The following is a 26119-nucleotide window of genomic DNA, read 5'->3' as shown; positions in this document are numbered from 1 at the left end:
CATGCAGCCACCTTGTCCTGCACAGGTCTGTGGCAGGCCGTGAGATGGTGACCAGAGAAGCAGTCAGCACTCATAGCCCCTGCCCTTTCAGAGTTTACGCTTGCTTGGAAGCCTCCAGAATGGGGATAAGCACAAGACATTTATGCTGGGCTTCATCCAGGAAGCACTGGTGGAAGGAAGAGAAAGCAGCCCACATAGCAAGGTTCAGGAGAAGATTCCCATGAAGGACAAGTGGGGTTCAACCCCATCCAGCAGATGACACGGAGCCGGCCTCGGAGGTGGGAGGTGTCCTCGCCGTGGGACACTGGGATCTGAGGTACCTCAGGGCATAGCCGGCCAATGTTCCCAGCCTCCCCTGGGCACAGCCAGCCCAGGCCAAGTGGTCTAGGTAGGCAGCCCAGAAAGGGGACACAGGTGAGGCTGGGACAGCACCTTCCAGGGGGTTAGGTGGACAGTAGGATCAAGAAAACACACAGCAAGCACCATGGTGGGGTGGGGACCGAAGCATGACAAGGCCGAGGATGGCATCTTAGATGAGCCTTGAGGCATTTGATATCTAGCATTTCCTTTTGATCGTTTTAAAGTTTTCATCTCTCTGCTTACATTTACATGTCATTTACTTTTTTCATTAGAACCCATAACACATGACTCATAGATATTTTAAGTTCCTTTTTTGATAATTTTCAAATCTTTGTTATATCTGAGCCTTGTTCTGTGTTTTTCTCTTGCCTTTTAATTTTTTGTTAGAAGCCAGACATGATGCATCAGGTAATAAAAAGGGAGGCAATTAGGCTTTTGGTGTGAGGTTTTATATTAATTTGGCCAGGAGTTAGACTGCGTGTAACGATTGCTGTCGTTGTATATCCCAGGGGCTTTAGTTTCTTTGTGTTTTTCCCCCGTTTTCTTCGGGTTTTCCTATGAACTTCTTATATAAGAACCTGTGTCTTACAGCTCTCTGGGTTATAATCCACTGTTACTATCCTGGAACCCTATTGACCTGGTAATAAGGGGAAGATTCTGTAATTTTTTTTTTTTTTTTTTTTTGGAGATGGAGTCTCACTCTGTCGCCAGGCTGGAGTGCAGTGGCGCGATCTTGGCTCAATGCAATCTCCAACTCCCTGGTTCAAGCGATTCTCCTGCCTCAGCCTCCTGAGTACCTGGGACTACAGGCTCATGCCACCATGCCCAGCTAATTTGTATTTGTAGAGTATTTTTAATAGAGACGGGGTTTCACTGTCTTGGCCAGGATGGTCTCTATCTCTTGACCTTGTGATCTGCCCACCTCGGCCTCCTAAAGTCCTGGGATTACAGGCATGAGCCACCACACCTGGCTGAAAGGTGAAGACAGAGAATCATGACCAAGATTAGTTTACCTGAGACTAAAACCGCTGGCTCCTGTAAACGGCAGAGCCACTTTAATGCTTTCCCCTTTCTAAAACACTTTTGTCTGATCTTTACGGCAAAGGAAATTTTGGCTTCTTTTTGTCTCTCCTTACATGAGACATGAAAGCAACAGGGGGCTTGAGCGGGCCAGTCGCTCTTCGTCCAGGTCAGACAAGGGGAAACTGTTGGAAGTCACGGCTTTGTTAAGGAGAATTTTCTGGTCATCTTTCAAAATGGTTCTTTTCACCTCCCCGTTTCTAAAACACTTTTCTCTGATCTTTACGGCAAGAACCTGGTGCGGTTTCTGCAGGTGAAATACATGAGCCTGTTGCAGTCTCCCTAAGACTGGGCCCCGAGAGTTTTTAACTCTCAGGCTAGTCCACACTCAGCCTCTGGTAATTTGTCAAAATTAGCGTTAAAGTGGCTCTACCAGTTACGGGCTCCAGTGGTTTTAGTCTCAGGTAAACTAATCTTGGCTATGATTCTCTGTCTTCACCTTTCTCTACAAACTTCAGAGAGGCTGGTTTGCTCTGTGATCTCAATTCTCTGAAGGATCTAGGTAAAGTCATTGATGTTCAGTCTGTTCAGTGTTTTTCCTGATGTGAGGATGAGAGAGGGTGACTTCCGTGCTGTTTCCATATTGGGGCTGAAACAGGAAGTCCCATATATGCTCTCTATACGTGTTGTGCACATATGCTGTTAGATGCATTCCTAGGTACCTTAGAGTTTTTTGCTATTAAGTGTATTCATTATCTCTTACTCCTTCCATTATAGTTTCTCAGTTGTTGTTACTAGAATATAGGAGTGGACTTGGATTTTGTATGTTAATGGCATAGGCTCTGAAGCCAGGCAGTCTGGATTTATACCCCAGCTCCTCCACCTGTTAGCTGTAATACTTCAAGCAACTTAAGTACTACACTTAGATTCAGTGTTCTTCTGTATAAAACAGAAATAATAGTAGCTACTTCATAAGGTTGTTATGAAAGGAGAACAAAGCAGAATGTTTAGAGCACATAGAGCAATGCCTCTGTCTTATTGCACAGAGCGGCCTTGACATAACTAACTCCATCTTAGAAAAGGACTCTATTTGATATTTCATAGGACAGTTTGCCAGCAAGGACAAGGTGATTTGCTTAATTAAAAAAAAAAAAAAGACTGCATCCAGCCAGATAAGGACATAAACAAGCACGCTCCTCCACTATCAGTCCTCACCAGAGGACTCTGTGGTCATAAACAGCTCAAAACTGCGGTCTTAACAGACTCAGTCTTGCTGTCACTCATGATAAGAACCCAGCATTGGCTACCAAAGGCTCTGCCACATCAAAGACTCTTCCTTGCAGAACCAAAGGACTGCCTGGCCCAGACCAGGAGATTCTTTTTGGCTTCGTTGCTCTCCCTGGACTGGTTTGTTAAACCTTTCTCCTATCTCTATTTTCTTGATGTTAAATGTTACTTTTTGTCTGTTTGTTTGTGGAATGTTTAATCTATAACATTTATGTATTGATTAAGTATACTATTACGTATGGCTTGCAATATTGACTGACATTGTGGAAGGACACACATGTGCGTAGACCTGGTTACCTCTAACCTTGCACTGCTCGTGAGACTTAGCAACCCTTTGATGACTATTATCTACTATTAGTGATAGAGACAGGAGGTAGCCAAGGGTCCCCTGCGAAACTCTGCCTTCAAACCTAAAATAGCCTGAAATTTAAAAAACCAGACAGCCAGTCGTGGATGAAGCCCACCCTTTCCTGACTGATTCCTTTTTTTTTTTTTTTTTTCCTGTCTGTTGCCCAGGCTGGAATGCAGTAGTGCAATCTTGGCTTACTGCAACCTCCACCTCCTGGGTTCAAGCAATTCTCCTGCCTCACCCTCCTGAGTAGCTAGGATTACAGGTGTGTGCCACAATGCCTGGCTAATTTTTGTATTTTTAGTAGGGACAGCGTTTCACTATGTTGGCCGGGCTGGTCTTGAACTCCTGACCTCAAGTGATTCACCCACCTCAGCCTCCAAAACTGCTGGGATTACAGGCGTGAGCCACCGTGCCCGGCCCTGACTGATTCTGTCAGAATAATGCCAACCTGCACACTGGGAGGACGGGGTGGGACCTCAGGAAGTTGGTGCCATTTGCAGTGGGCAGGAGCCTGGCCTTTTCTGTTCCTGTGTGGTAACCTGGGATTCAGTCTGTGAAATGGGGGCCTGTTAACAGAAACTCCTCTCGCTTTGCTGAGAATTTTTTCCTTTTTGCCCAATAAATCCTACTCCTTACCCTTCCATGTGTCCATGAGCCTAATCTTTCCTGGTTGTGTGACAAGAACCCGTTTTGGTTTTTTTTTCCCCCTACAGCAATAGTATTATGTTATTTTACTATAATTATCCCAAATCTTGCTAATCTCTCTGTTGAAACATGTTCATGAAAGATATTGTCTTAGTTTTTGGCTGCTATAACAAAATGCCATCGACTGAGTGGCTTAATAACAAACATTGATTGCTCAAAATTTCTGGAGGCCAAGAGGTCAAGGTCAAGGTGCTGGCAGATTCAGTGTATGGTGACAGCCCCTTTCTTGGTTTGCAGACAGCCTTCTTCTTGTATCTTCATATGATGAAGAGAGGGAACTTGTGTCTCTTTGTCTCCTTATAAGGGCACCAACCCCGTTCATGAAGCCTCCACACCTATGACCTAATTACCTCCCAAAGGTCCCATTTCCAAATATCATCACATTGGGGATTTAGGCTTCTATATATGGATTTTAGGGAAACATAAATACCCCATTCATAGCCGATATCATTCACACATCATAGAATTTACTCATTTAATGTGTAAAATTCAATACTTTTTAGTGTATTTAGCTTTGTACAATCATACAATAATCTGTGCTTTTGTTTTGTTTGTTTTAACATTTTAGTTCCTACTGAAAGGAATTCATATCCATTTGTAGTCAATTCCCATTCTCCCTAACTTCCCCTCGTACCCAGCAATCACTAATGTACTCTCTGTGTCTATAGATTTACCTATTCTGGAAGTTTCATGTAAATGGACTCATACAATATATGGTTTCGTGTGACTTGCCTCTTGCATTTATCGTAATGTTTTCAAGGTTCATCAACATTGTAGCATGCATCAGTACATCCTTCCTTTTTATTGCCAAGTAGTATTTCATTGTATGCAAAATTTATCCCCATTTGGACATTTGGATTGCTTCCAATTTTTTTGTTTTTGTTTTTGTTTTTTTGAGACGGAGTCTCATTCTGTCGCCCAGGCTGGAGTGCAGTGGCGCCATCTCGGCTCACTGCAAGCTCCGCCTCCCGGGTTCACGCCATTCTCCTGCCTCAGCCTCCCGAGTAGCTGGGACTACAGGTGCCCACCACCACTCCCAGCTAATTTTTTGTATTTTTAGTAGAGAAGGGGTTTCACCGTGTTAGCCAGGATGGTCTCGATCTCCTGACCTCTTGATCTGCCCGCCTCAGCCTCCCAAAGTGCTGGGATTACAGGCGTGAGCCACTGCACCTGGCCATGCTGGGCTATTTTTCTTTTTTTTTAATTTTTAGTAGAGACAGAGTTTCACCGTGTTAGCCAGGATGGTCTCGATCTTCTGACCTTGTGATCCACCTGCCTCAGCCTTCCAAAGTGCTGGGATTACAGGCGTGAGCCACCACGCCTGGCCTCCAATTTTTTTTTGACTATTGTAAATAATGCTGTTACAAAATTTTGTACAAGTTTTTGTGGGAATATATGTTTTCATTTCTCTTGTGTATATACCTAGATGTGATATTGCTGGGCCATATGTAAAAGTTTTTGTGCAAGTTTTGTGGGAAGATATGTTTTCATTTTTCTTGTGTGTGTACCTAGATGTAATATTGCTGGGTTGTATGTTTAACCATTTGAAGAACTACCAGACTGTTTTCCCAATATAGTAATGTTGAGCATCTGTTATTGTGCTAATGGGCCATTTCTATGTATTCTTGGGAGAACTGTTTATTGAAATCCCTTTCTCATTTTAAAAATTGAGTTATGTTTTTATTATTAAGTTCTAAGTGTTTTCTATATATTTTAGAACAAGTCCCTTATTAGATACATGGTTAGCAAATATCTGACAGGTTGTCTTTTCACTTTCTTAATGGTATTGTTTGAAGTAAAAAGTTTTAAAATTTGATACAGTTTAATTTATCTAACTTTTCCTTTTGTTACTTGTGATCTTGATGTAATATTTAAAAAACTATTAAGTAACCAAGATCACAAAGATTTAATTCTATGCTTTCTTCTAAGAGTTTTATGGTTTTAGCTTTTGCACCTAGGTCTTTGATACATTTTGAGTTGATTTTGGTGTGCAGTAGGAGTCTAACATCATTCTTTTGCATGTAGATGTCAACTCTCTCAGTACCATTTGTTGAAAATCTTATTTTCTCCATTGATTTTTCTCGGGATTGTTTTCAGTAATCAATTAACCACAAATCTGAGTGCTTATGTCTGGACTTTCAATTCTATTCCTTTGACCTACACATTCATGCTTATGTCAGTATCACACTGTCTTGATTACTGTGCTTTGCAGTTAATTTTTAAAATTAGAAAGTGTGAGACCTCCAACTCTGTTGCTTTTTCAAGATTATTTTGTCTATTATGGGTTCCTTGAATTTACATATAAATTTTAAGTTCAGCTTTTAAATTTCTGCAAAAATGCTAGCTAGGATTTTTATGGGGATTGTGTTGAGCCATTAGATCAATTTGAAGAGTATGACTATCTTAACAATATTGTCTCTCAATCACGATGTCTTTCTAGTTATTTAGGTTTGCTTTAATTTATGTCATTGATGTTTTATAGTTTTCAGTTTGGAAGTCTTACACTTTGGTTAAATTTGTTCCTAAGTATTTTATTCTTTTTGCTACTATTGAAAATAGATTGCTTTCTTAATTTTATTTTTGGATTATTCATTACAAATGTATAGAAATGCACTTAATTTTGTGTGTTGATCTTGCATCCTGCAATCTTGCTGAGCTGGTTTATTAGTTTTAATAGTTTTATGGTGGATTCCTTAGGGTTTTCTATATTCAAATTGTGTCATCTGTTCATATACGTATAGTTTTACTCTTTCTTTTCCAATTTGGATGACTTTTATTTCTTTTTCTGGCCTAATTAGGTATGTAGTATTTCTTCTACCATGTGAAATAGAATTGATGGAACAAATGCTTTTTGTGTGTGTGTATCTATTGAGATAATATTGTGACTTTGTTTCTCTTTTCTTAATATGGTGTGTTACAGTGATTGATTTTCAGATATTAAATCAACCTTGCATTCCTGGGATAATCTTATTTGATCTTGTTGTCCGTGTATATGTTTTTCTTCACGTGGTGCTGGATTAATTTGCTAGCATTGTGTTGAGAATTTCTGCATTTATAGTCATAAGGCTAACTGGTTTTTTAGTTTTCTTTTCTTGTAATATATGGTTTTGGTATCAGGATAGCACTAGCCACATAGGGTAAGTTGAGATGTAGTCCCTGTTCTTCTATATTTTGAAAGAGTTTGTGAAGGATTGGCATTAATTCTTCTTAGAATGTTTGGTAGAATTTACCAGTGAAGCCATATGAGCCTGGAATATTTGTTGTGGGGAGGTTTTAATTATGAACTAACGATATCTAAGAGACATGTACAAACCACTCCACCCAACAGCAGTGAAATACACATTCTTTTCAAGAGCATCTGGAAAATTCTCTGATTGATCATATGCTAGGCCATAAAACAAGCTTCCATAAACGTTAAGGAACTGAAATTATACAAAGTATATTCTCCAGTTGTAATAGAATGGAATTATAAATCAACAGCAAGAAATTTTGAAAATTTACAAATATGTAGATGTTAAATAACACACTTCGAAGTAACTGATGTGTCAAGAAGAAATTACAGTTAAATTTGAAAAGCCGTATGGTAAATACAAATAAAGATAAAAATGTACCAAAACTTCTGTGATGCAGATAATGCAGTGCTCAGAGGGAACTTTATAGCTGTATACTCAATATATTAAAAAAGAAGACACATTTCAAACCGAGGACTTAAAAATTCAATTAAATAAAATGGATTCTTTTAAGAAGATTAACAAAATCAACAAAAATTAGTGAGCAAGAAAGTATAGAGAAGGCTCAAGTTACTGAAATCAGGAATAGAGGAACATTGCCGTTGACCTTATGGGAAAAAGGGGGATTATTGGGGAATACCATGAACAAGTATGTGCTAACAAATTTGATGACTTAGATGAAATGGACGAATGTCTAAAAAAACAAACTGTTGAAACTGACTCAAAAGAAATAGAAAATATGAATATACTTATAGAAAGTAAAATAATAGAATTAGCATTAAAAAAATACATACAAAGAAAAGCCTAGGCACAGATGACTTCTCTGTGAATTCTACCAAAAAATGTAAAGACGTAATACCAATGCATCAGAAACTCTTTCAGAAAATGCAAGAGGAAGGAATACAGTCTAATGCATTCTATTAGGCCAGTATTACCCTGACTTCAAAACCAGAGAAAGACATAAAAAATGACTAATGTAGCTTGTAAATACAGACACGGAAATCTTAACAAAATATCAGGAAACCAAACTCAGCAATAGATAAAGAGGAATAGAGATCAGGACCAAGTGGGATTTTTTTCCCAGGAATTTCAGAAAATCAATTAATGTAACACAAGATGTCAACAGAATAAAAGATAGCAAGCAAAACCCATACGATCATCTTGACACATAAAAAGCATTTGACAAAAATTCAACACCTTTGCATTAAAAAAACCCTTAACAAAGTAGGATTAGAAGGTCAATTCTTCAACCTGTTAAAAAGCATCTGTGAAAAAATCCATTGCTAACACCATAATGGTGAAAGATAAAATGCTTTTCTCCTCAGTTCAGAAACAAGACAAGGATGTCTGCTCTCACTGCCTCTATTCAACGTTGTACTGGAAGTTCTTTCCAGGGCAGTTAGTAAATAAATAAATAAATAAATAAATAAATAAATGGCAACTAGATTGTAAGTAAAGAATTAAAACTATCTAATTTGCAGATACCTTGACCTTGTACACAGAAAACCATAAGGTTTAACCAAAACACTGTTAACCTAATAAGTGTGTTCACCAAGGTTATAAGAGGCAAAATCAATAACATTCCAAAAAGGAAACTATGAAAAACAATTCCATTAAAAATACCATGAAGAAAAAAATAAAATACTCAGAAATAATTTTAACAAAATAAGCACAAAGCATACTATGAAAATTACATTTTGAATAATTAAAGATCTAAATAACTGGACTGGAAAGACATCAATGTTCATGGGTAAAAAGCATTAATATTGTTAAGATGGCTACACTCCCCAAATTGTTGTGCATTTTCAACACAATCTCCATAATAATCCCAGCAGGCTTTCTTACAACTATAAACAAGCTGATCCGGAAATCTGTATGTAAAATCAAGGGACTTGGGGTGGCCAGAACAGTCTTGATAAAAGAACAACTCCAGCCTCAGCAACATAGGAAGACCCTGTCTCTTAAAAAAAAAAAAAAAAAAAAAAAAAAAGCCAGGCATGGTGGCACATACCTGTGGTCCCAACTACCGGTGAGGCTGAGGTGGGAGGATTAGTTGAGCTTGGGAGATTGAGGCTGCAGTGAGCTGTGAACACACCACTGGACTCCAGCCTGGACAACAGAGTGAGATCCTGTCTCAAAAAAAAGAGGATGACAAAATTGAATAACTCACACCTTCCAATTTCAAAACTTACTACAAAGTTACTATAATTCAGACAGGGTGGTACTGGCATAAGGATAGATAGGCATCAGTAGACTGGAATTGAGAGTCCAGAAATAACCCCATATATCTATGGTTAATTGATTTCTGAAGAGGGTGCCAAGACAATTCATTGGGAGAAAGAATAGTCTTTTTCAACAAATGGTGCTGAGACAATTGTGTATCCACATGCAAAAGAATGAAGTTAGACCCCTACCTCACAACATATACAAAAATTAACTCAAAATATAGCACATACAAAAATTAGCTCTTAAACATAATAGCTTAAACTATAACACTCAGTGAAAAATAGGCATACATCTTCATGATATTTGATTAGGCAATTATTTCTTAGATATTACATCAAAAACATAAGCAACAAAATAAAAATAGGTTAATTGGCCATCATCAAAATTACAAACTTGTGTGCTCCAAAGGACACCATCAAAAAAATTGAGGCTGGGTGTGGTGGCTCACTCCCAGCACTTTGGGAGGCTGAGGTAGGAGCATCACTTGAGGCCAGGAGTTTGAGACCAGCCTGGACAACATAGTGAGATCCTGTTTCTCCAAAAAATTTAAAAATCAGCCAGGCATGGTAGTGCACACCTGTATTCCTAGCTACTCAGGAGACTGAGGTGGGAGGCCATTTGAGTCCAAGAGTTCAAGACTGTGGTGAGCAATGATTGCACCACTGCACTCCAGCCTGGGCAACAGAGTGAGACCCTGTCCCAAAAAGAAAAGGAAAATTAAAATTAAACCGGCTCATGCCTGTAATCCCAGCACTTTGAGAGGCCAAGGCTGGCAGATTGCCTGAGCTCAGGAGTTTGAGACCAGCCTGGGCAACGGTGAAATCCCGTCTCTACTAAAATACAAAAAATTGGCCGGGCGTGGGAGCGTGCGCCTGTAGTCCCAGCTACTCGGGGGGTTGAGGCAGGAGAATTGCTTGAACCCAAGAGGCGGAGGTTGCAGTGAGCCAAGATCATGCCACTGCACTCCAGCCTGGGTGACAGAGCAAGACTGTCTCCAAAAAAAAAAAAAGAAAAACAACTAAAAGACAACCCATAGAATGAAAGACAATGTTTGTAAATCGTATATCAAATAAGGGACTTGTATCCAGGATATATAAAGAACTCTTGAAACTCAGTAATAAACGGACAATGTCCCAATTAAAAATGGACGAGGATTCTGTAATAATAGACATTGTTCCCCAAGAGGATAAACAAATGGTCATTCAGTGTACAGAAAGCTGCCCAGCATCTGCAGCCATCAGATAAATGCAAATCAAAATCACGAGTTACCTCTTCAAACCCACTAGGATGGCTATAGTAGAAAAAATAATTACAAGTGTCGGAGGCAACGTGGAAGGATTAGAACCTGTATACACTGCTGGAAGGATTATAAAATGGAGCAGGAGACAATGTGGAAGGATCCTAACCCTTGCACATGGCTGGTAGGATTATAAAATGGAGCAGCTTCTTTGGAAAACAATCATGCATTTTCTCAGAGCATAAACATAGAATTGTTCCATGACCCAGAAATGCACTCCCAAGTATATTCCCAGGAGCCACAAAAATGCATGTTCACAAAACAACTTGTACACAAATGTTCATAACATCATTATTCGTAATAGCCACAAAAGGAGAAACAACTCACATGTAAAAAGAATGTGTTATATTCCCACAATGGAATTTTATTTGTTAATACAAAGGGATGAAGTATTGCTATATGCTGCAGGTGGATAAATCTTATAAACATTATGCTAAGTAGAAGAAGTAAGACACAAAAGGCCAAGAGTTCTATGATTTCATTTAAATAAAATGTCCAGAATAGGCAAATGCCATAGAAACAGAAAGTGGCAGGTGGAAGGGAGGACTGCAGAGAGGCGGCACGTGGGAGCTGGCTTCCTTCTTGCCATGATGAAAATGTTCTCAGATTGATGGTGGTGATGGCTGCACAAGTCTGTGAATATGCTAAAACCACTGAATTGTTCCCTTTACCAAAGGGAATTGTGTATACTACACAAATTATTTCTCCAGGAAGTCTCCATAAAGCTGTTATGTATTTAAAAAAAAGAAAATTATATGGTTCCCAAGTTATGAAGACTTTTGGCCCTTCCTTCCCCACATTTGTATTTCATTAATTTTTCTTTCTTCCTTTTCTGCTTGTCAAAGACGTAATACAGATAGAATAGAAGCAGTGAACAGCAGCCTCCTCGCCTGGTTGCCAACATTAATGAAATGGCTTCTAGAGTTTGCTGAAGGGTTCTGAAAGTCTTGATCACATCAAAAAAGTTACTTTCTATTCTTTGGTAAGCATTTTTATCCTGAATGGGTATTGCGTTGTATTGAATGCCATTTTGTATCTGTTTAGGAGATATGTGTTCCTTTATATTCTGTTACTTTTGTGTATCACAATAATAGATTTTTCTGATGTTGAACTGTTTTAGAATTCCTGTGTAAAACCCTACTTGGTAATGATCTCCAATGCTGGATATGAATTGCTGGTATCTTTTTTTTTTGTATATCTGTATATATTTTTATGCAAGATTACAGCACGATTTTCTTCTCTTCTACTATCTTGTCCGCTTTAGGTGTCTAAGCTTGATATACTTCCTTTAAAAATTTCTTTAAAAATTTTCACCCAGTAAAATTTACTCTTATTGTCTAGAACTATAAGTCTTGGCAGATGGATAGTCATTTAAACATTACAATAAAGATATCTTTACAGAAGAGTTGCAACATCTCCCAGATTCCTTTATGCTGTCTTTTGTGATCATCTCCCTCCCTATACAGGTCAGAACGATCTGTTCTCTATCCTAATAGCTGTGTTTTTTCAGGTGTCAGACACATCGAATGGCACTCTCTGTAGCCTCTTGCATCAGGCATCTTGTACTTAGCATAATGGATTTGAGAGTCACATTTGTGTGACTCAAGAGCCTAACATTTTTTTATGGCTGGGACTATTCCATTGCATGACTCAGGTGGCTTCTGAAGCTTGCTGCAGGTTCCTGACAGTCTTGAGGGGGTCAGAGAAGGGACCTTTGTGTCTTTACCTGTTCATCTATTGAAGAGCATTTGGGTTCTCAGCTTGGAGGTGTATCAAGACACATGTTCAATTTTTGTGTGACTGCAAGTTAATTCCTTCTGATACCAAGGGAATGGGATTTCTGGGTCCTTTGATACATGTACGTGGGGCTTTATAAGAAACTGCCAACTCCTTTCCCTTGTGACCATGCTGTTTGCATTCCCGCAGCAACGCATGGGAGATCCAGCTGCTTCCTCTGCATCCTGAGTGGCACTTGCTATTGCAGGTTTTATTTTTTTTGTTGGTTTAAGTTTCAGTTTCACTTAGATTTTGTGAGTTTAGTGGGTGTGGTATTATCTTATTGTGGCTTTAATTTGCTTTTCCCCAATGACCCACAATGTTGCGCACCTTTTCACGTGCTTTCACATCCATATATCTTGTCTAGTAAAATGCCTGCTTAATTTTTTGGCCTGTTTTTAAATTGGAGCATTGTTTTCTTATTGCTGAGTCCTGATAGTGCTTTATATATTGTAGATATAAGTCTTTCTTGAGATGTGTGAATTGCCAGTCTTTTCACCAAGTCTGTGGCTTGTCTTTCCGCCTCCTGTGTCTTGCACAGAGCAAAAGTTTTTCATTTTTGTGGAGTCTCGTTTATTTATTTATTTTTGTTAGGAATTGTGCTCTTAGTGTTCTGTCTAAAAATTCTTTGCCTAATGCAAGATCACAGGAGTTTCTCCTCTGATTTCTTTTAGGAATGTTATAGTTTACATTTTACATTTAAGTATGTTCCATTTTTAGTTACTCTTTGCAAAAAGTACAAGGTATGGTCCAAGGTCTCACTCTGTGCTCCTCTCAGTTCTCTGGCCTATGGATGTCCAATTGCTGAAAACACTATTTTTTCTCCATTGAATTGGCTTTGCACCATTGTCAAAAATCAGTTTACCATATTTGTGTGAGTCGGTTTCTGGACTCTCTCTTCTTTCATTGATTTTACATGTCTATCCCTTTGCCGATACCACATTGTCTTGATTATTGTAGCTTTATGGTAAGTCTTGACATCAGTGTGATTTTACTTTGTTCTTTCTTCCCCCACAATTGATTTGGCTACTCTAGTTCCTTTGCTGTTTCATTGACTAGATCCATTTTATTTATTCATTTATTTATTTATTTATTTAGACAGAGTCTTGCTCTGTCACCCAGGCTGGAGTGCAGCGGTGTGATCTCAGCTCACTGCAACCTCTGCCTCCAAGGTTCAAGTGAATCTTCCACCTCAGCCTCCCAAGTAGCTAGGACCACAGGTGTGCACCACCACACCTGGCTAATTTTTTTTGTATTTTTAGTAGAGACGGGGTTTCACCATGTTGGCCAGGCTGGTCTCAAACTCCTGACCTCAAGTGATCTGCCCACCTTGGCCTCCCAGAGTGCTGGGATTACAGGCGTAAGCCACCATGCCCAGCCTTTCCTTTGCCATTTCATATAAATTCCAAATCCTTATTAATCTTTATTTGTTTGATATATTAATTTCTTATAGACTTAAAAACACTCTCATTATAATTACGGCCTTGGAAAATTCTCCTGCAAGTTCATGGTTTTCAGTTTCTTTTGGTTTCTTTTTGGTTTCCTTTTTTTAGTATGTAAGGTTTGCTTTGAAATCCTATTGAAGCTTTTTGCCTTAAATTATATTCTCTCTGTGTCTTTGCTACATCTCTTCCTATATGTAGTAGTTTTCATATATATATTCCATCTCTTTATTTTCAACTTTTCTGCGTGATTTGTTTTCAGATGTGTTTCTTGTAATCAGGAATTAGTAACATTTAAAAATCCAATAAAAACTTCTTCAAGGCTGCCATGCCCATCACAAGCCCAGAGTACCAGGGCCTTGGGGGAAGAAACTGGGAGGGGCTCAGGGCACCCTTGGGACCTTCAAACTCACTGCCCAGGGTGCCTCAAATCTCTGCTCCACACAGTCTGGCACAGTGCTCCTCAGCCTCCCCAGCTGTGGCTCAGCCAGGGCTAGGTGAGGCGTGGGACTCTGCCCCAGAGGGTACAATTGGTGAGCCCTGTTGCATTCATGTGGGGCTGATTCTGTAGGCACACAGTGCATGAGCTGTGGAGCCGGGGCTGCCTCTACCCAGATGTCAAAAGATGTTGTAACCGCCCAGTGGGTTCACCTTGTCTGCTGCCTAGACAGAGCCAATTTATGAAGACAGGGGAATTGCAATGGAGAAAGAGTAATCCTTGCAGATCCGGCTGTGCGGCAGACCGGAGTTTTATTATTACTCAAATCAGTTTCCCTGAGCATTTGGGAATCAGAGTTTTTAAAGATAATTTGGCAGGTAGGGCTTGGGAAGTGCGGAATACTGATTGGTCAGGTTGGAGATGGAATCACAGGGGGTTGAAGTGAATTTTTCTTGCTGTTTTCTGCTCCTGGGTGTGACAGCAGAAATGATTGGGCCAGATTACTGGTCTGGGTGATGTCAGCTGATCCATCCAGTGCAGGGTCTGCAAAATATCTAAAGCACTGATCTTAGGTTTTACAATAGTGATGTTATCCCCAGGAGCAATCTGGGGAGGTTCAGACTCTTGGAGCCAGAGGCTGCATGATCCCTAAACTGTAATTTCTAATCTTGTAGCTAATTTGTTAGTCCTGAAAAGGCAGCAGACTGGTCCCCAGGCAAGAAGGGTGTCTTTTTGGGAAAGAGTTGTATCAGTTTTGTTTGAGAGTCAAACTATGAACCGAATTCCTTCCCAAAGTTAGTTCAGCGTATGTCCAGGAATGAACAAGGACAGCTTAAAGGTTGGAAGCAAGATGGGGTAGGTTAGGTGTGATTTCTTTCACTGTCATTATTTCCTCAGTTATAATTTTGCAAAGGTGGTTTCAATGTCTCGGACAGCCGTGGGGTCCAGGCACAGATCTGCTGCAGGGCTGGGGTCACCCAAGAGAGCCCCCACAAGGACAATTCCCAGCAAAGCTGTGGGGTGGGGCTGTCAGGAGCCTTGGATGCCCAAACCTCACCCCCGTGAGTCCAGAAGGTGAGGCATGAAGTCAAAGATGACTGTCAAGATTGAATATTTCTGCCTTGCTGGGTATTAGACTGACTTAAGGCCTGTTACCTCTGTCTTCTTGTCTGTGTGTCCATTTTGTAATAGAATTGTTTGCGCTGCGCCCGTCCCACAGTGTGTTTGAAGGCTCACAACTTGTTTGATTTCACAGATTCACAGCTGGAGGAGAATTTGCCTCAGGACAAATCATGCTTTGAGTCTCATCCATATGTTTAGACATGTATCTATATGTTTAGACATATATCCATATGTTTAGATATGTATGCATATGTTTAGACACGTATCCGTATGTTTAGACATGTATCCATATGTTTAGACACGTATCCGTATGTTTAGATATGTATGCATATGTTTAGACATGTATCCATATGTTTAGACATGTATCCATATGTTTAGATATGTATCCATATGTTTAGACATGTATCCATATGTTTAGATATATATCCATATGTTTGGACTAAGACTTTAAAGTTGATGCTGGAACAAGTTAAGACTTTTTGGGGCTACTGAGATGAAATGAATGTATTTTGTACGTGATAAGAACATGAATTTTGGGAGGACAGTAACCAGAATGCTATGGTTTGAATGTGTCCCCTCCAAAATTCAACTGTTGTCAATGTAATAGTGTTAGGAGGTGGGTCTTTAGGAGATGATGAGGCCATGAGGGCTCCTCCCCATCATGAGTAGGATTAAGGCCCTTAAAAAAAAGGCTTCAGGCCGGGCACGGTGGCTCACGCCTGTAATCCCAGCACTTTGGGAAGCTGAGGCGGGTGGATCACGAGGTCAGGAGTTCAAGACCAGCCTGACCAACATGGTGAAACCCCGTCTCTACTAAAAATACAAAAATAAGCCAGGCGTGGTGGCGGATGCCTGTAATCCCAGCTACTCAGGAGGCTGAGGCAGGAGAATTGCTTGAACCTGGGAGACAGATGTTGCAGTGAGCGCCACTGCACTCTAGCCTGGGTGACAAGAGCAAAACTCCATCTCCAAGAAAAAAAAAAAAAAAAGGAGGCTTTATGCATCATTCACCTTCTGTGCTGCAAGGACACAGCATTCCTTCCCTCTGGAAGATGCAGCAACAAGGCGCTGTCTCGGAAGCAGAGAGAAGCCCTCCCAGACACCAAACCTACCAGTGCTTCCATCTTGGATTTCCCAGCCTCCAGAACTGTAAGAAAACAAATTTTTCTTCTTTATGAATTAACCAGACTGTGATATCCTGTTATAGCAGCACAAATAGGTAGCGACAAATATTTTTTGACTTTTATTCCATGATTCTAGGCCTTTTGCACTTATTGTGATTATATCCATGCTTAGACTTAGGTCCTGCTTACCCATGTTTTTAGCGTGTCATCCTTTTCACTTCTCTTTCTTCTCGCCTTGCACTGCATTAACTGTATTTCCTAAATTTCTTTTTTGCTTTATTGGTTTGGAATTTATATGTTGTAATTATACTGTTGTAGTGATTTTTCTCTACATTTTCAAACACTAAATATTTAACTCTATATACATTTTTCTTGTGAAATCCAAGTGCTTCAACATAGGTGTCTATTTATTCACATCCATTGTCCATGAACTTCTGAAAATCAGAGGTTCTACGTAAATGTGCTAATAAGGAGTTTATTTCCCCATATTTAAAAGCAAAATATTTGTAATTCATTCCACATCAATCCAAAACTCTCAACCAATTTCCTAGAGTGTTTCCAAAACAGAAAAATGCCTAGATAAAACTAAAAACCGAGCATATTAGGATATAAAATGTTTAAGTATCAGTTCCAGATCACCAACACTTATCATGGTTGTTAACAAACCATTGCTTTGTAGGCAGCAATATATCCAATTTACAAGTTGTTCTGCAAACATTATCTTTGCCACACAGCATGGCAAATAAAAATGAAAGTAGATACACTTTTTAGAAAAATGCAGACTGCAATGGACTGAATTTTTGTGACCCTCTAAAATTCATATGTGAACCCCTAATCCCAGTGCCATGGTTTTTGTAAGTGGGGTCTTTGAGAAGTAACAGGTCATGAGGTGGATGGATGCCCTTGTAAGAAGAGACCAGAGAGTGAGCCAGCTGTCTTTTCCACCATGTGAGGGTGCATAGTGATGTTGATAGTCTGCCACCAGGAAGGGGCTTCACCAGAACCAGACCATACCTTGACCCCAGGCTTCTCAGCCTCTGTAACTGTGGGATATGAGTGTTTGTTGTTTAAGCCGCTCAGCCTATGGCACTTTGTTATAGCAGCCCAATCTAAGACATAGACTAAAATGATAATAAAACTCAAAGCAAATTCCTGTAATGAAATGGGGCTCTCCAAGTAAAGAAGGGATATTTGTAGCTCAAAGTCAGCTGAGAAGGGAGAGGGCTGAAAAGAGGAGGCAGTTTCTGTGTGTCCTGGTGGTGGAGGAGGAGAGGGATAGGACCTGGGTGAGAGAGAATTGTTTTGGGCATTTGTCAGACTCACAAGGCCTGGGAATGGCTCTCCATGGTTTGGTGGCTGCTCTGAGGAGGGGGTCTGACAAATCTTCAGAGGAGCTACTCAATACTCTTGGGCGAAACACTTGCAAGACGTAATCTTCATCTTTGTCTTGATGTTTACTTTCATAAATTCATTTACGTGAGGTTTTAGGAGACATCGGGCTGTTTCTTTTCTTCCTCCATTTGAAGCTTCCCAACCTATCCCAGGTACATTCAGGGCTAATATTTAACCCAGCACTGGCATGGCCTCATGGAATAATGCCTCCCTTGGGTCCAGCAACATCTCACAGGCACTTCCGCACCCTAAGATTCATGAGCTTTTCAAAATGTTTATATGTGCAATTCTGCCAATATTCTTTAGAATAGAACCTGAGACTTCCTCTATATTGTTTTGTTTAAAATGTTGAATTGAGTCTTTGGGACATAGATATCAATGTTTTCTACATAAATAGTTGGACATATTGCATTGAGAACTACTTTAGCTCCATGAAGTTAGTGTATTAAACTCAAGAAGGGCTCTCCTGGGGAAGCGTCACGGAAGAAGACTTGCTTCAGGGGATGCTCCTATTTCTGTCTTTTCCTACAGCATGACCTGGACTGCAGCAGAATTTACCAACCACTAGACCATCCTGCTATCACCCTTTCTGTTCCTGTTATCTGCAATTCTGTTTTGCTTAAAAACACTTCAAACCTGCTATTATTATTTCAAAAGTCAATATTTAATTACATTCATCAATCTATAAATCATCAATATCTAAGCTTACTCTTACATGTGATATGCTATGAGCCCTCTCTGGGTGTACTTTTCCTCTTGAATCCTCTCACAGTTCTTAGAACAAGCATCTTTGGTGGTAAGCAAGTTATTTTAGCCCTTGCAAGTTTTTATTTTCTTTTTTTCCTGAATAATTGTTTATATTGGTATAAATTATAGGTTAATAATTATTTTTCCTCAGTCTTTTGAAGTTATTATTTCATTTCTTCTGATCTTTATCATTGTGGATAAATCTACTACCCATCTAATTCATGATCCTTTATAGGAATCTGTCTTTTCTGTCTTGTAGCTTTTAACATTTTCTCTCTTTATCTTGCGATTGTGTAGCTTCACTACTGTCTCTACATGTGAGGTTTGTTTGGTTGGTTTGTTTATTCTGTTCTTTACCTCTACAGCAATTTTGAACTGAGGACTCCTGTTGACATGGTTTGGCTGTGTCCCCACCCAAATCTCATCTTGAATTGTAGCTCCCACAGTTCCCACATGTTGTGGGAGGGACCCAGTGGAAGGTAATTGAATCATGGGGGCAGGTCTATCCCATGCTATTCTCATGATAGTGAATAAGTCTCATGAGATATGATGGTTTTATAAAGGGGAATTTCCCTGCACAAGTTCTCTTCTCTTGTCTGCTGCCATGTGAGATGTGCCTTTTACCTTCTGTCATGATTGTGAGGCCTCCCCAGCCATGTAGAACTGTGAGTCCATTAAATCCCTTTCTTTTGTAAATTTCCCAGTCTTGAATGTCTTTATCAGCAGCATGAAAACAGACTAATACACTGGTTTTTCTCTGAATCTGGAAAAAATAAATTACTAGCTTTTCATATAGAGCTTCTCTATTTTCTTCTTCTGAAACTGTTATTTCAGAGATATAGGACCTCCTTGACTATTCTCCACCTCTGATCTGTGTGTGAGTGTGTGTGTGTAGATGTGGAGATAAACACACCTCAAGCAGCCTAAGAAGCCATTAATAGAAGGAGGAACCATTATTTTCATGCACCACTAAGAAATAAAGGTGCTACAGACAAGGAGTTTAGTAGAAGACCCCTACATAAGGTGAGGACCCCAAAAGGCTGCAGCCTTGCTGTAAGAAGAAATGAGAAATGAGAAATAAACCCACTGTGAGCAAAAGGCAGAAAAAAAAAAAACCTCTGACAATCTGTCCTGAGGTTTTAACCTCCAAACTGTACACACTCAGATTTACAGTTTAAATGTAAATCTTAACTATAGATTTTAATTTTAAATGACCTTAGGTCAGTAATACTTCCAAGTGACTGGCGGGGCAAATGAAGATTCTCTTTGGAAGATGTCTCCAGTCTAGACCAAGAGTGGCTGTAAGTCACCTTCAGTTGTAAGGTGTGCTCCAATTTCAGATATATTAAAATGAGAAAATGGAATCAATGAAGTGCAGTGTACATGTGTGCATGCATGCACACATCCATATCTATCTACAGAAGTCAGCTTGTCTCTCTATGCAATATTCCAGGTGAGTTCCTCAATAGTGTCTCCAATTCACTAATTCTCTCTTTAGTCCTGTTCTGCCTAAAATGTGTTCCTGTTATCACGTATTTTCTTTGGCTATATTTTTAATTTCTTAGTTTTCTAATTGTTTATTTTAAAGAAATGTTTTTTGTTATTTCTTATGTGCCTGTTCTATTTTTCAATAGTTTCCTGTGCTTTTAAAAGCACATTCTCCCTCCTTCACCTCTGTTATCTCTTTAAACACCCTAAACATAATTATTTTTATTTGTAGACAAATTGTCTCCATGCAATTAATTTTGTTTGGAGTTATTTCATGTTCTGAGTACTGATTTTGTTATTTATCGTTCTGAGCACTGGAACACTCCTGTGTTGTGGGACAGGGGAGTATTTGGCTTTTCTTTCTGCACTCCATTTTTCTTCTTCTCTGTTTGTCCTTCCTTTAAGAACAGCTTTGCCGTTGTCCCCAGTGACCCTCAGGGCTGCCAGTGCTGCACCAGGTACTACGTGGCTCTCCTTTCCTCACGGCATCTCCCATTGCTTTTACCTGGGCTGTCAGCTTCTCAGTGGGTCCCACAGATTCTCCTTCTCTATGTCTTTTTTCTCACTTATTTTTTCATTTGTTCAACAAATAACTTTGAGCACTTACAATGTACCAGACTCTGTCCCTTTTTGTCTCCTTCTTTTAATGATCTGTTTTATGGAAATTGATTATATTCTATAATGTGTTGTTTATACTAGTTTTAATGAGTTCTGTTTTCATTTACAAGGAGGTGAGTGTGATGGTACATATTTGTCTGAAGAATTCTTCTTGCTCCTCTGACTATAAATGGATTACTGTATTTTCCAGGAATCACCAGCCTTCTATAATAATACTATTCCTCACTTCTGTATAGCACTTTGCAATCCACAAGTGTTTCTTATCCATCAACTCAGTTGACCGGTTGTGATATGAAATACATAGGACATATGTTGGTCCTGTTTTACCAGGGGTACGCCTGCAGCTCAGAGAGGTTAAGTCTGCTCCAGGGCCACCAGCCAGTAAGAAGCAGAGTGGAACCACACCTGAAACCAAATCTCATGATTCAGACACCTCAGTTAGACTCTTCAGATGGGCCTTAGAATATGTTCTGGGCAAGGGTCACATCTTACGTCCTGGTATCACTCATTGTACCTAGCACACTACTGGGCATGGCATGTATTTGCATAAATAAATTATTTGATGAAGGCTGTCTGGGAGAAAGCTGATTTTGCACATTTCAGGCAGGTGCTGTGGCTGAACTCATTCTGTTGGGACACTGAGTGCCCTGCTGACCCCTGAGGGGCACCAGCCCACAGGACCTGCAGGAAGGTCTGCACCTGCAGAAGTGTGTGAGGGAGACCAGGCTGCCTGTGGGCTCCTCATTCTTTAACTGAGGAGGATTTATGACCCAGCCGCAGTGATGGGAATTCAAGACCTCTCAACATGTTCACATTCAAAAAATCAGTAAGTATCGATTCACATTACTGAGTTGACTGAAGGCAGAGGCAGTATTTATTCCGAGTTGTGTTCCTGATGTAATAGTACTTAGATTACAATATTTTCTGTAATTACTTAGAAATGACAATGCATATTGGGTTAGTGATAAATCAGAGGCGATTTAAATAATGTCATCAGGAATCGAGGAGCATAAATTCTGTGGATTTCATCTCAGCCAATGGGCCATTGCTTTGAAGGGTGAACAGTATCTCTGACAGCCAGCATTGCCCAGGGGAGGTGGGGTGCTGAGGGCCCTAGCTCTGACCCTGGCCTGTGGCGGCCTGTCATCTCATCCCGGCAGCTCTGGGTGCAGCTGGCGAGCTCTGGCTGGAGCCTGCAGTACAGATCATGCCAAGGGTGCAGTGGAGGCAGGACTGCGGGATGGACATGACCTCGGGCAGCAGCAGGTGAGGGAGGAGGGCGCTCAGCCAGGTGATCTGTGACTCATGAAGGTGCAAGCAGCTGAGGCTCCCTGCTGGTGCCCAGGCTCCATTTGTACCTCTCCTCTGCTCCTTCCCTCACTGCTGCAGGCTCTGGGTAATCTGCACACTTTTGCCAGGGTCCTTGGGGCCGCCTCTTACAAGAGTGCAGTTTCTTCAAAAGCTAGTAGGGCACAGAGGTGCACAAGATTGGTTCTGAAGCCCCGTGGGAATCTTGCTCAGGGGTGATAGTTCCATTTAGGGCTGAGGTCACGCTAGCTGAGTGGTCTGATTCCAGCTGCTGGAAGCTGGAAGTGGGGTGTGGAAGGAGGCTGTGGTCATTAAGCCCCAATCATGTGACAGGCACTCCACTGGCTGCCCTCTTCATGATGTTGATTGAAATCATCTGCTCACAAATAACAGAAACGTGGGTCCTTGGGTCAGAGTAAAGGAGAAGTAGGAGGCAGTTATGGGGTTTGTGGAGTATCCTATGTGGCGAGGGCAGGAATGTGGATGGGACCTCAGGAAGGGATGGGATCAGAATCAGAAGTGACCAAAGTCTCTCTCCATCTCCCTGCTCTTCCTGCACACCAGGTTCTATTCCTCCTTCTAGTGAGGTTTTGTCGCCTCTGTTCCCCTGTGGCCTTCTGTGGCTCCTGATCCTATAGGTACAAGTCCAGCCTCTGGGAGACACGAACCCGTTCCTGGGCTCAATTCCACGTCCTTTGGGAAGGGTGAGCGCCTCACCCAGCACTACTGGAGTAGTGTCGGGTACAAAATGATGACCTTTCTCCCGTCAGCGTGGACCAGTTGCCAGCTAAGAGGGTTCATGTCAGTGTGTTATCCTGAGCCTGTGAGGTGGTTTTCTTATGGGTGTTACCAATGAACACCAGAGAGCTGATTGCCACGCCCAAGGCGAGACCAGTAATGCCCCAGCGGGGGTTAACTCATGGCTACTGGGTCCAGGGAGCATGCTCTATCAGCCATGCTCTTCCTCTCCCTGTTATTGCTCTGTGTTCTAGTTGGAGAAAATGGCACAAGCAAAGAGCTAGAGGTAAGCAGGCTGGCACAGAGGGAAGCATGTTAGGAAGTGTGTTGATGGCGTGCTTGTTGGGTAGGGAGGAGCCCTGGCCCTGCTGGTGGGACTATGAGAGTGAAGATGACAGCGTTCAGCACAGTAATAGGATGGGATGGGGGTGGGGGCGTGGGTGCCCTGGAGAGGGAAATAAGGTGGAGAATGAAGACAAGGACCCAGAGCAAGAATACAGCACTCAATAATGAACAAGTGTGTTAGTCCGTTCTCACACTGCTGTAAAGAACTATCTGGGACTGGGCGATTTATGAAGAAAAGAGGTTTAATTGACTCACAGTTCTGCAGGCTTAACAGGAAGCATGATTGGGAGGCCTCAGGAAACTTACAATCATGGTGAAAGACAAGGAGGAAGCAAGAACCTTCTTCACACGGTGGCAGGACAGAGAGAGCACACGAGGAGGAAAGTGCCACACACCTTTAAACCATTGGATCTCACGAGAACTCACCCACTACCATGAGAACAGCAAGGGGAACTCCACCCCCATGATCCAAGCCCCTCCCACCAAGTCCCTCCCCCAGCATTAGGGATTATAATTCAACATGAGATTTGGGTGGGAACACAGAGCCAAACCATATCAACAAATAGGAATTTATTTTATTTTTGGACCAAAGAGCCCAGTTTGGTTTCCTTTCTCCATCCCACTGGCCAACACTCTGTGTGGCTTCCCTCATAAATGCCCCCAGGACTCAGAATTCTCACCCCAAAGGGTTTGAGACCAAGTCTGCAAGACACGGATCATCCAGATGAGTGTTTTCCTCTTTTCTCCGTGGTGCTGAGGGGCTGAGAAGCATCTGGAGATCTCATGCAACTCTCAGTTTCCCACCACAGCCTCGGCCCCCACTCAGCATGGCCCAAAAAAGGAGCAAAAAGCAGAAAGCTCAAGGACCCTCAGAATCAAGGTAAATTTTCTTTTTAAATAACTTGAGAATTTTTTTCCCTCTAGTGCTTGAATTTTCTAAGCTCTACTTGATATTTTTAAGATGTTAAAATGACTCTGATTTTGAATCAAGCTCGTTGGTCTTGCAAAGAAAATAACTGTGCTTTGAATGGAGAATAAACAAGTCGGGAAGGGAGAGTGAGGAGATCCTCAGCTCCTTCTGGGACCCAGACCCCACCTCCCCCTGCACACTCCATGCTCAGGTGCATCTGGAGGTGGAAAGACCCAGGGTCAAATGACAGCTCTGCCTCTTGAGACTGTGTGACCTTTGGTGAGTGACCTCACATTTCTGGGTCTTGGTTTTCTCAATAAAAATAAAAAAGAGAGATAAATAGGTCTACACGGAAGAATGCTTGGAGTGAAATGGAATAACATATGCAAAATAGCTGTGCACTTCTGAAAGTCCTCTATAAATGTACTCTTCTGATGCATGACACTGATAATTATTGTTGCTAGTTATTCTCTCAACCTACTGTGTGCAAATCCCCTGTGCTTCGTGCCAGAGGAAGGAATTGGGTTGAAATTGTCGACTTGCAAAATGTATAATATTTTTCTTTCAAGCTTGTTCTCTCAAACAAAATCACTATTCAGTACCTGGGACATTACAATAATACATTTTAATGTAAACTTAATTAATTTGAAATGATTGCTTTGTTGTAAGTAGAACGAAAAAAATCATTATAAATTGGCAAATGGAAGAGGAAAATGTTTTATATAAGTACTTAGGAGAGACATATTGAGGCCATGAATATTTCTAAAACAAGAGAACATAAAACTTGAATTTGTAAAGTTGTTTTCTTAATTTGGAGGGCTGTTTCAACTTGTTTCCAAATGAAGATAAAAGAACCAAGTTCTGCAGCTTGTGCAAATGTATGGGGAAATCAATGTAGGCTTTTTTCTTCTTCTTCTTTTATTTTATTATTATTCTTTTTTTGAGACACAGTCTCACTCTGTTGCTCAGGCTGAAGTACAGTGGTATGATCTCAGCTCACTGCCACCTCCGCCTCCCAGGTTCAAGCGATTCTCCTGCCTCAGCCTCCTGAGTAGCTGGGATTACAGGCGTGTGCCACCATGCCCAGCTAATTTTTGTATTTTTAGTAGAGACAGGTTTTTGCCATGTTGGCCAGGCTGGTCTCAAACTCCTGACCTCAGGTGATCCACCTGCCTCAGCCTCCCAAAGTGCTGGGATTACAGGCATGACCCACCATGCCTGGCTAATTGTTGTATTTTTAGTAGAGATGGGGTTTCACCGTGTTGGCCAGGCTGCTCTCGAACTCCTGACCTCAGGTGATCTGCCAGCCTTGGCCTCCCAAAGTGCTGGGATTACAGGCATGAGCCACTGCACCCAACCTCCTCCTCCTTCTTCTTTTTTTTTTTTTTTAAACCTGTTTTCCAATAGGGTTTAACAACATGGGCTCATTGGGGGCTTCAAGTGTTTATTGTTTGGTTTAGTTCTGCAGAAAGACACAAAGCTCAAGACCAGAGGTGCAACTGAGGGAGCACACCCTGTAAGACTGCCTCCCGGACACACCACTGCAGCCAGTGAATCGCACTGTTTAGACTTTGACTTCAGGGTCAGGGTGAGCTGATGAGACTGGCCTCTTGATGAGGTGAGAAGCCACCGAGGAGTGAGAGCGGCTGAGTTTGAGCCCTGCCTCTGCCGTCTGTAACTCTCTCATCTTGAGCAGGTCCACCCCAGTGTGGGCCTCAGATCTCCCATCCTTGAGATGAGAGAATTCAAATCCAGCTCCGGCTCTGCAGCCCACGCCCTTCCCCTGCACTGCATGGCATCCAATAGGCTTGAAGAAGGAGTGAATGACATTCGAAGGTCACATCATCTAAGCCACACTCCTCCCCCATCCCATCCCTTGTTGTCCTTTACATGATTCCCATTCATCTTTCTTCTCTTGGGCCCAGGGGTGTGCTGGTGAATGTTTAACAGCCACTCCATGAAAAAATAAAATGGTCTTGATTGATGGCATTTGCTGATTTCCTTGGTGTAAACGCTCCCACTACGGTCTGTTTCAAGCAACCGCAGCGAAGCTGCTGAATGCTGATCCCGGAAGAGTCGGTGCAAGCTGGTTCCGGCATAGCACTGGCTAGGTTGCTCCAGGATAGGGGCACTTGCTGCCTGCTGGCTAAATGTGAAATCCAATGAGATCGTTATCAGCTAATATTATTCATT

The 26119-nt window shown here is 41.3% G+C and overlaps 3 long non-coding RNA genes across 4 annotated transcripts; all 3 read left to right on the top strand.

Annotated features, from left to right (window-relative positions):
* Nucleotides 1-25915, top strand: LOC134761177 (uncharacterized). The gene is made up of 3 exons (XR_010139482.1): nucleotides 1-388; nucleotides 23826-23896; nucleotides 25387-25915. It is a non-coding gene; the product is annotated as an uncharacterized LOC134761177 (long non-coding RNA).
* On the top strand, nucleotides 2608-11674 carry LOC129052697 (uncharacterized). 2 transcript variants are annotated; one of them, XR_008517814.2, is made up of 3 exons: nucleotides 2608-2787; nucleotides 11323-11459; nucleotides 11598-11674. It is a non-coding gene; the product is annotated as an uncharacterized LOC129052697 (long non-coding RNA). The 2 variants fall into 2 exon arrangements; XR_010139481.1 differs by lacking the exon at nucleotides 2608-2787 and adding an exon at nucleotides 10426-10601.
* Nucleotides 18893-20533, top strand: LOC129052698 (uncharacterized). Its single transcript, XR_008517815.2, has 3 exons — nucleotides 18893-18998; nucleotides 19354-19542; nucleotides 19740-20533. It is a non-coding gene; the product is annotated as an uncharacterized LOC129052698 (long non-coding RNA).
* Nucleotides 25916-26119: the final 204 nt, after the last annotated feature.

Source organism: Pongo abelii, chromosome 23 (genome assembly GCF_028885655.2).
Source record: "Pongo abelii isolate AG06213 chromosome 23, NHGRI_mPonAbe1-v2.0_pri, whole genome shotgun sequence".
In the NCBI taxonomy this organism is placed as follows: domain Eukaryota; kingdom Metazoa; phylum Chordata; class Mammalia; order Primates; family Hominidae; genus Pongo; species Pongo abelii.
Note: the sequence above shows the minus strand (reverse complement) of the source record. Positions and strands in the feature narration are given on the sequence as shown.